Source organism: Mus caroli, chromosome 2 (assembly GCF_900094665.2).
Source record: "Mus caroli chromosome 2, CAROLI_EIJ_v1.1, whole genome shotgun sequence".
Taxonomy (NCBI): Eukaryota; Metazoa; Chordata; class Mammalia; order Rodentia; family Muridae; genus Mus; species Mus caroli.
The window spans coordinates 20,131,252-20,141,753 of record NC_034571.1 but is presented as its reverse complement, the minus strand read 5'-3'; the positions used below and the strand labels follow the sequence as shown (position 1 = coordinate 20,141,753).

General features: G+C 38.0%; 1 pseudogene; it reads left to right on the top strand.

Moving 5' to 3' along the window:
• The first annotated feature begins 4,015 nt into the window (after positions 1–4,015).
• Positions 4,016–9,762, top strand: LOC110289981 (annotated as a pseudogene).
• The last annotated feature ends 740 nt before the right edge of the window (positions 9,763–10,502 follow it).

The window sequence follows — 10,502 nt, the reverse complement described above, 5'->3', positions numbered from 1 at the left end:
GAGGGGACACTGTCAGGATAGGGTGCACTTAGCACACAACCCACCAGAAGCATGATTGTTTTATGTTCAGTCTTGCTTCAAAAATTTCCATTTCTTTTCTGCAAAAGATATAAACAGCTCATCCAGGTATTGAGCACCCATAAACACAAAAACTCAGTCTAGGCTCAATGGGGCATTCCTAAGAGTGCTACAGCTTCCTTTGACTTCATTAGTAAGGTCTGGTACAAAAGAGGAAGTATGGGAGCATAATATCCAATATAGACATCTAATACATTATATATAATATAATGTGCACCATGTTACATGTAATATATATTATATAATGTATCATATGTAATAAATTTTATATTTTTTATGTAAATAATAATTTATCATATATAATCAGTAAGTATAATTGAGCATTACATATTAATTAATAAACATTAATGATCAACAATCAATGATTGCTCAATAATTAATTCTTATAACTAATATTATAAATAATAAATTAATTATTATAACACTATACAATATTTTTGTCTAATAACATAATGTTATATAAAAACATTATATTATATCATAATGTAATATGATAATATCTATGATATGTTACACATAATATTTATATGATGTATTATGTAATTATAGGTCATGTATATTATACAAAATACAATATGCTATAATTATATAACATTATAACATATGCTTATATATGAATATATATTATTATATTATATAATATTACATATATATGTAATATATAATTATTTATAAAAATTATATACTACTATATATGATTTATATACATATTTTTATACATATAACTATGCATAATTATACATGTAATTATACATAATATGAACATATATACATATATACACATATAAAATATATACTTAAATAGAGTATATAATATATACATATAATTATACATAAAATTTATATATACAGTTTGTGCATATAATTATTTATCATATATGATATATAATTTATATAACACATAGTATACATATATTATATATCATATTATATGTTGTATATGTACTATATAATATATTTTATTATATTCCATACATAATAAATATAAAACATGAATAATGCACAACATATTATGTTATTTTATGTATAATAAATATATGGAACATGTCAATTATTTATGATAAATATATAATATATTAATTTTATTATGAAATATATTATAATATAATACATATAATTATACAAATTATTTTATATAACTATATATTTATTATATATTGGATATAATATAATATACTTCATACATATAATTATGTATGGATATAACATGACATATGATATCTGTAACTATATATCACATATGATATTTTATATCATATCACATATTACATATTATAAGTACATATTTTATATTAGATATGGTATATTTTTATTTTATATAATAGAGATGTAATATATCATATATTATAAGTATGCACATTTTACATAATTAATCTATCAATACTATATAATTATATTAGTCATCTACAATACATTAATTAGTAAATATTAACACAATAAACTATATAATTATAATAATTATAACATAGTATAAAATATGATATTAAATGCAAACATTCAATTGCCCAAACAGGAATAATCTGGGATAATTAGCAGCAGTCTAGTGTGATTCAAAGCTAGGGGAAATCTTAGGGTAGGATTAGAAGCAGCAAGGACAGAAAGCAGGGTCCTGTGGGGTGCGATGACCACAGTGAAAGCTCTGCATGTCCTACCATGAAGTGACAACTTTTGAGGATTTGAGCAGGGAAGTTATATGACCATAGTTCTATCTCATCCTGATCATAGGTTGGTGGACATTTAAGTTCAAGGAGAAACAGTTTCCTGGTGTTTGTGTTGTTTTAGTTTCTCCAAGAGCCCAGAACAGTCACACCTGGATCGCTTCCCTGCCTTCCCTTCAAATCCTCAGAGGTCCTCAGTGCCAGCCCAGGTTTTTTGGCTAAGTGGGTACAGCTAGGGCCAGACATGGATAGTAGTTAGGGAATATGACAAGATTCTAAGGAGAAGACATGATGGTGGGTATCAGAGAATATGACCATGACCCACATTTGAGAGTTCCCTGAGAGCAAAGTTTGGGACAGAACAAATGGCTTTCTTTCAGCGTTTAGCACTGATCCACATTACTGAAGGGGGAAGACTTGCTTCTAGTATCAATGTCCAGGCTGTGTCTGACTTGACCTGCAGAGTTAGGAACTCACAAACCTGAAAGTCTTTCATAGCACCTTTGTCTGGTTCATACACACAGAGTGCATTCCAAGGCCTTCTGTGTGTTTCTGTTACTACAGTATGCAGAAGATCAAGACCCAAGGTGAGCACATCACACAGCAAGCAAGAGTGAACACACTTGCCCTCACACTTGGCTACACAGTATCCCTGGCTGCCTGACCTTGTTGTCATCACTTGGGGCTTGTTTTCTGATGTGAGAAAGATCGATGGCTGTAAAGGACTAGTGTGAGGATTAATAGATTACCCAGGAAATTGGAGCTCTTACAGCTTATCAGAAACACAAGAAGCTATCGGCATATTAAATATGTAAAATGTCTGAGATCAGAACTGGGCTCTGTCACACATCACTGTAACAGGGCTTTGGTTAAGCTGTTCGCTGTGTCAAGACAGCCACACCTCTAACTCAAGGCAGTCCAGAAGCCAAGTTCTCCACCATGACTCAACTTCTAGCCTGTGTGTTTCCTCACTATTGTTGTTGCTGTGATTGCTGCTTTCATTGCCCCAGAGCCTAGACAAACCACACCTATATTGCCTCCCTACCTCCCCTCCACAACCTCCCAGGTCCCTCTTGCCAGCCCAGGTTTCTTGCTAAGATGGCACACCCAGAGTCAGAAGATAGTGATACTGCCTTGCTAATAATTAAAAGGTGTGGAGACCCAGACTAGCCTCATTGCCTGAATACAGAGCTGCAGTCATAACTTTGATCCCAGAGACAAGACCTCTTTGAACTGAGGTAATTTCTGCTGTTCAGAGCCTTTGAGGGAAAACGTTCTCTGCTTTCTGTCCAGCCCTGGGTGCTCCTTTGACCTTCACCTAAGATACAGGTACCAGAGAATGGAGAAATTAAGAGTTGCTTATGACTAGAGTGCTGCTTGTAATTTTCTTATTCCCTGACTAAAGATAACTCTCAAGTGAGGCACTGATGGTCCTGGATACAGGAAGGTGAAAAATTGGTTGCCATTGTAAGAGACAGTATATTTTTTATACCTGGTGCTATTAACCAGAATCTTATACTCTAATACCTCTAGAGAGACAAACTTCTGATGGGGTTATGGATGCCACATGCAGAATCCTTGTGGTATCTTTCAGGAGAAAGAGTAAAGGAATATAGAAGTCAGAGGGGCAGGTTTGCTGCTAGATGCACAGGAATTCTCAGTTTAAAAGCAGGAAAAATTGTTATTTACTAGCTGTGGGGACAGCTAGAACAGAGATGGAAATGTACATCTGCTTTCACCTTAGTCTGGTGATTCAATGCAGAAGAAGTGCCTGTGATAATTGAACCTCCTCACCATTCAGATGTGATGGTGACTGGCAATTCAAAGTCATCATAGCCTGGAGAGCAGTCAATAAAAGGATGGATGGGAGCTTCCACTTAGGGATTGCTGTCCTTGAAATATATTCTAAGTACACTTCAAATAGAAATTCGTATGCTAGAAAGACAGCTCAGTGTTTAAGAGCACTTGCTGCTCCTGCGGAAGGTCAGGTTTCCAACCCTAGCACCCACACTGGACAACTTACAACTGTCTGAATCTCTAGTTCCAGAGCATCACACTACCTCTTTTGACCTTCACAGGCACCAGGCACACACATGTTGCATGTCCATACAGGCAAGCAAAATACTCATGCACATAAATACAACAAACTAGTCATTAAAACATTTTAATGTGAATATGGGGTAAGGACTTAGAGAAACTCCCACTAGAGAATTTCATAAGATTCTAGGAATATCTAAGAGAAAAATGTTTTTCTTTTCTTTTTCTGTCTCAGACAGGCAATGATGGCTTTCCCTCCACAATCTCGTGTACATGTTATTCTTCCAATGAGGAATCACATGTTGGAGTCAGGTCATCATAGCATGCATGGATGTAAGTGTAAATCACAAGTCAATTTGGACCAGCTCCTTCTAATCTCACTGAGGACAATAAGGTTGAAGAGGCCTGCTTCACTTTCTTAGCCACAATCTATTTGCTCTGGCTAAAATGCTCAGAGGCATATTCACATATTGAAATGTGAAGTCACTTAGCTCTTGCCTTATTAGTTGTATTTAGAATTGTTTGTTCATTTTGACTAAGATGGTAAAGAAAAAAATTAAACAACATACTTATGCTTGGTTAATAGTTTTGATTATTATTGCCATGTAGAGAATTTATAAATAAGGAAAAGATAACTCCATAAGAACTGGCAAGTGTTGAACATGTCTTGCAACAAGGAATGCATTTAGTTCTTTTCTGTGTCTTGGTCCATAAATCAGGCTGCCCTATTTTCTTTTCCTTTGTTTTTATGGTCATGTCTTCTCAAAGCAATACCTATCACAGAAATTCAGAATTTATTATTAATAGAATGGACCCTAAACCTTAAGGCTAATGTGTCTTGTTTTTGTTTTTTGTTTTTCTTCTGTTTTCTGGCAGCCCCACAATCTTTAAGAACCTACAGGGTTCATGACTCGCAACAGATGGTGTGGATCCTGACTGGAAATTCTTTAACAGCGTTCCTCCTAGCATCAATGTCAAGCCTGGTAGGTGGCATGTGATGGTGCAGGTGAATAGCTGTCAGTTCCACTGGGAGTGGACATGAGCCTGCACAAACCTTGTGCTGCTCCTTCTCTGGTCACCAATCTTATGTTCAGAGGAAAGGCAAGAAGAAAATGGTGGTTCCCCTTCTATGTATAGGAAAGCCTATCCATAGAAATGACAGTGCAGGGAGCCAGGAATTCCCCTCACGAAAGCATCTTCAAATAGGAAAGGTTTGTGTTCCCACAATCACTGTTTCTATTTAGAATGGTGTTCCTCTAACTTCCAGTTAGCATCTACTCATGTTTATAGATTCAGACTCTCTCATCCTTCCACTGTCAAGCTTACACAAACTTCCCTCTTGGCATCTCTTCATCTAATGATTGTGAAACATCCCTTTTTCCCACCAAAAGGCAATCTATCACAGCCATGTCTCATTTCTTTAAAACTTTCATATTTTATTTAAATCCCCACTTTACGTTGTCTATCCCATACAGACCTCTTAGATCATATTTGTTACAGAATCTGTATACTAAAGAAAGATAATAAATATCATATGAACTCTTTCCTTAAATATAATTACTATTAATACTTCTTTTCTACAAATAACATTATACCCATAGTATTAATACACACAGTATCACATGCTACAATACTTTCAAATGAACCATTTTTAAACTACTTATTTAATTTCATGATAAATCATACATGTTATTTTCTCAAAAGATATCACTATATACATGAGTAAAATCCACTTATGGTATTGTAAAAAGAAGTTTGACATCTAGATTTCAGTCCCATTTCTTTCAGTTCAGTTTCCAAGACCACCTTTAGCACCCACACCTAAAGAACACACCTCTGTTCTCGAAAAACTTGGAAAATGAGCAATAACTTCATCTTGAACAGCCTTCACCTTCCCTTTCTGTAGGAACAATTATTCTTGTGTGTGTTACTATCTTCTCTTTTGGACTTCTTTGATTCATATTCTCTTGGAGATATCTGAATGATTGGACTGCTCAAAGTTCTACCTGCAGTAATACAACCCCTGTGGAGGGATGGCAAGTTGTCTCTGGTTCAGTGTATGACTTCTATGCTCATCACTCTGCTACTTATGTTCCCAACAGAGACCTCTCAATGTTTTACTCCTGTCCTTTCCAACATCATTGGTTTTGTGTGCCCTCAAAATAAGCCGTGGATCCATCTTCTGAAAGTTGCTGAGAAGATCCATTAATGTCACTTCCAGGCACTTTGTTCACTCACATCACAAGAACAGGAGGCACCCTTGATGATTCAGGGATGATGCAACCTACTGGTACAGACTGATGATTCTTGACAGACAAGCGGACCATATGCCTCACTTGTGAGACACAATCTCCCACAACCTGGGCCATCATCATCACTCCCTCACTGTCCTCCTTCCCATTTCATTTGGGTAGTTCCACATATTCCATACATATCAGAACCATGAACAACCCTCTTAGTACGTAAGATTGAATATGGTCATGTCTGTGTGCCTGTTCATGGGAGAGAACACAGGAAGAGATGAGGAGGCCTAAGTGTACCATTCTGCTTTCAGATCCTTGTTCATAGAAGCTCTTTTGCTTACAAGGGACTTCCTTTTCATGTTGTGATCTCTCTCCAACCACTCCACTATCCAGTTTCCTTTTATTCATATGAGTGTTCTCTCACTTATCCTTACTATCTGGACTTGAAATCCACTTCTACAGAGAAGTACTCTAAATCTGGCCTTACTCCTCTTTTTTCCAGGCTTGGTCACCCCTCCCCCTAAACACAGTTTTTGGTAATTTTTTCTTTTTACATCTCTTTCCATTTTCTCAATACCTTCTACACGAATTGATGATGGCTGACTTGCCCTAAGCCAGATCTCCAGTGGCCACATAATGCTTTGTCTTACACGAGTGGTTATTAAGTAGGTGTTGAACAGATTTCTTTTCCTCTCCTCTATTAAGAAATAGATACAGAACACCCAAACTCTTGTACATCCCATCCTAAATTATTAAATAGTTAAATTTAACCAAGAATGGGAGAAAACTCACACAATGAGAACTTAAATAACACGGTGGTATATTTCTTCCATATATAAAACTAGTGGGCCAGCACGGGCTGGGTTCCATGCTGGTTTCATGATGCCACCAGAGGCCACGGATTCTACTTTTCTGCCTCAAAACCTCAAATTTACCTAAGCTTTCATTTAAGTATTTGATGTAGGTAACAAGATGACACTAAATGTGACAAAGTATTTTTAGGTGAGTCTAGCCGTAAGGAACAATTTTAGAAACCCTACAGCATATTTCCATGTATATCTCATGGGCTACATAAGTGCATGACTATAGTATTATTTTTATTAATAAGCAATTTTATTTTTTTTGGGAAACAATATGAACCCAGGTGACAACTGAGGTTCTGGTATCAAGAAGAAAACAGTCTCAGGAAAGCAATGAAGAACCACAGTTACATGGCTAAAGTGGGGAACTTGGATGGAGAAAGATTCTTACCATCCTTAATTTGGAAGGATATCAGGGTGAGTGGTGAAAGTCTGGATTTATCTGTGCTTGAGGTCTGATATCTTCCCAATTTTCTTTGTGTTTCTAGTCATTCTTAGCTTGGTAGTATGTAGAGACATGGAATTCCAAGATAAAGAGAAAGGTTATCTAGTTTTCATAGGAATCAAGAGCAGAAATCTCTGCTTCTTCTCTGCTGAGATGGAGGGCAAACCAACTTTGCAGCTTAAGTTGAGTAGGTGCAGTCAGGTAGCCTTTTGTCTTAGGTGACTTACCAGTTTGGTACTATTGTATAGTATAACAGTGTAGCCATGAATGCTTGTATCATTCACAGTAAGGCAGAAACTTCCTCCTGCCTGGTCCCCAAATAAGTAACAATGCTGCTGAATAGATATCAGATATAGCATTTTTTTTTTAACCCCAGGGCAAAGATCCTGTGAAAATTGTTTTCCAGCCTTTTACTCTGAGGTACATTGATGTTAAGAGAAATTAAAGAAAAGTAATTGTTGCTTCCTCTTATTTTTATTGTTAAAGTTGGGATTCTTTCTTGTGGCTCTCTTCTTTTAGGTTTGTTGAAGGATTACTTTCTTGGTTTTTCTAGGGTGTAGTTTCCATCCTTGTGTTGGTGTTTTCCCTTTATTATCCTTTGAAGTTCTGGATTCGTGGAAAGGTATTGTGTAAATTTTGTTTTGTCATGGAATACTGTGGTTTCTCCATCTATGGTAATTTAGAGTTTTGCTGGGTATAGTAGCCTGGGCTGGCAATTGTATTCACTTAGTGTCTGTATAACATCTGTCCAGGATCTTCTGGCTTTCATAGTCTCTGGTGAGAAATCTGGAGTAATTCTAATAGGACTGCCTTTATATGTTACTTGACCCTTTTCCCTTACTGCTTTTAATTTTTTATTCTGTCTTTATTTAGTGCATTTTTTTGTTCTGATTATTATGTTTTGGGAGGGATTTCTTTTCTGGTCCAGTCTATATGGAGTTATGTGGACTTCTTGTATGTTCATGGACATCTCTTTCTTTAGGTTTGGGAAGTTTTCTCCTATAATTTTGTTGAAGATATTTGCTGGCCCTTTAATTTCAAATCTTCATTCTCATCTACTCCTATTATCTGTAGGTTTGGTCTTCTCATTGTGTCCTGGATTTCCTGGATGTTTTGAGTTAGGATCCTTTTGCATTTTGCATTTTCTTAGATTGTTGTTTCCATGTTCTCTATGGAATCTTCTGCACCTGATATTCTGTCTTCCATCTCTTGTATTCTGTTGCTGATGCTCACATCTATGGTTCCTGATTTCTTTTCTAGGGTTTCTATCTCCAGAGTTGTCTCCCTTTGGGTTTTCTTCATTGTTTCTACTTCCATCTTTAGATCTTGAATGATTTTGTTCAATTCCATTACCTGTTTGGTTTGTTTTCCTGTAGTTCTTTAAGGGATTTTTGTGTTTCCTCTTTCAGGTTTTCTACCTGTTTAGTAGTGTTTTCCTGCAATTCCTTGAGGGATTTTTGTGCTTCCTCTTTAATTGCCTATATCTGTTTATCAGTGTTCTCCTGTAGTTCCAGGGGTCTGGGTCTCAGCTCTGCCTCCTGGCTGAGGATGAAGGCCCGAAGGGGCCCTGTCCAAGAATCTCTGTTGCTTCTGTCGCCCACCTGCTCTCCAGTGATCACGAGGTCCTGGTTGTGCTAGGGGTCCTGTGGCGTGGAGAGTCCTCTGGGGCCCTTGATGCCCTCAGCTGGGTTCAAGAGGAAGATGGCAGGGCTGTTACGACCGGAAAGTGTCTCAGCCTCTGTTTGGGTGGGGTTCCTTTGTCTCTGTTCCTGCTGGCACAAGATCCTCCTCGATTCTTTGGAGCTGATGTTGCATTCCACTCACCAGTGATCCTGAGTTCCCGGGTTGCTAGGGGCCCTGTGGCGTTGAGAGTCCTCTGGGACCCTTGGCACCCTCAGCTGCGTTCATGTGGAAGATGGTGGTGCTGGCCCAGACTGGACCGGATCCCTGCTGGCACAAGACCGTCTTCTAATCTTTGGAGCTGATGTTGCTTTCCACTCACCCGTGATCCCGAGGTCCTGCAGTGTGGAGAGTACTCTTGGTCCCTTCGTGGCTTCCACTCGGTTCAGGTGGCAGCTTTGTACTATTCTTGACTGCTGCATAACAATTCCTCAAGAAATGTTGCTAAAATAAATTACCACTGCGTACTGTGCATTTTGCATCAATACCAAAGTATGTTGAGAAGATCTTACATTTCAATGGTAGGGGCACCATTCAACTCCAAGAAATGTTGAATTAGATATTAAGCTGCTCAAAGAACATGGAGCAAAAAAGCTAGAAAGCTTGCATAGTAGTATCTCATTTCATTTCCCTCTGTTCTTTTTAATATGATCCTTGTGACCTCAGGTAACTTTGGGCATGAAAAGATGTCTGCGCTTCTTCCCAGCCTTGAGCAGGCTGATTCAGACCTTGTGTTTGCCACAGCCAGCTATCCCACCTAGGGTGGAGTCTTCCAATCTAGGTAAAGTCTATTGTCCTGCCACATATGCTGCTTCCTTCAAGACACCACTACCTTCTGAGAGGCTAAACCTGTTTTCATGATGAGATCCTGACAAAGCAACAAGATCCTGACATCGTGGTGGATGAGTTCCCCCCTTTATAAGCTCAGACTCATAAGTAAACATTGGGCCTTGATTAGAGAACTTTATCTTGGCTCCTTATTTCTCTAGCAGTCCAGCCCATACAGCCCCAGCTTTTCTTTTAGGAATCCAGTAACCCGTGGCTGCAGGTGGCTACAGATGTCCACTCAGGAAAGGGTGGGTGCAGCCAGAACAGAAAGGATTATTTCTGGAAGCCCCCATGAGCAGTGTCCACTGCCTGCATCTCAGAGTGTTCTTTGTACCATCTGACGGTTTGTACTTTGTCCAAGCCCTGAGTCACATACCTTTTAGGTACATTTAGAATCACTGAGACAATATTTTTCTATGACAGAGCCAGGACTAAGAACGGGATGTCTCTGAGGGTGACCAGGAGGTGCTTGCAACAATGAAGGTCAAACACACAGTAGGGCAGACTACAAAGATTCTGAGTTCTGTAAGCATAGGGGTCCATGGAAAGAATGACCATCAGTGTTGAAAAACTCAATGTACTTCTAGGTTGTTCATATAAGCAGTCACTTCCCAGAAGGCCCATAGGCACTGGATATGAATGAGAAAGATACACCCCATCAGTCTTGTACTGT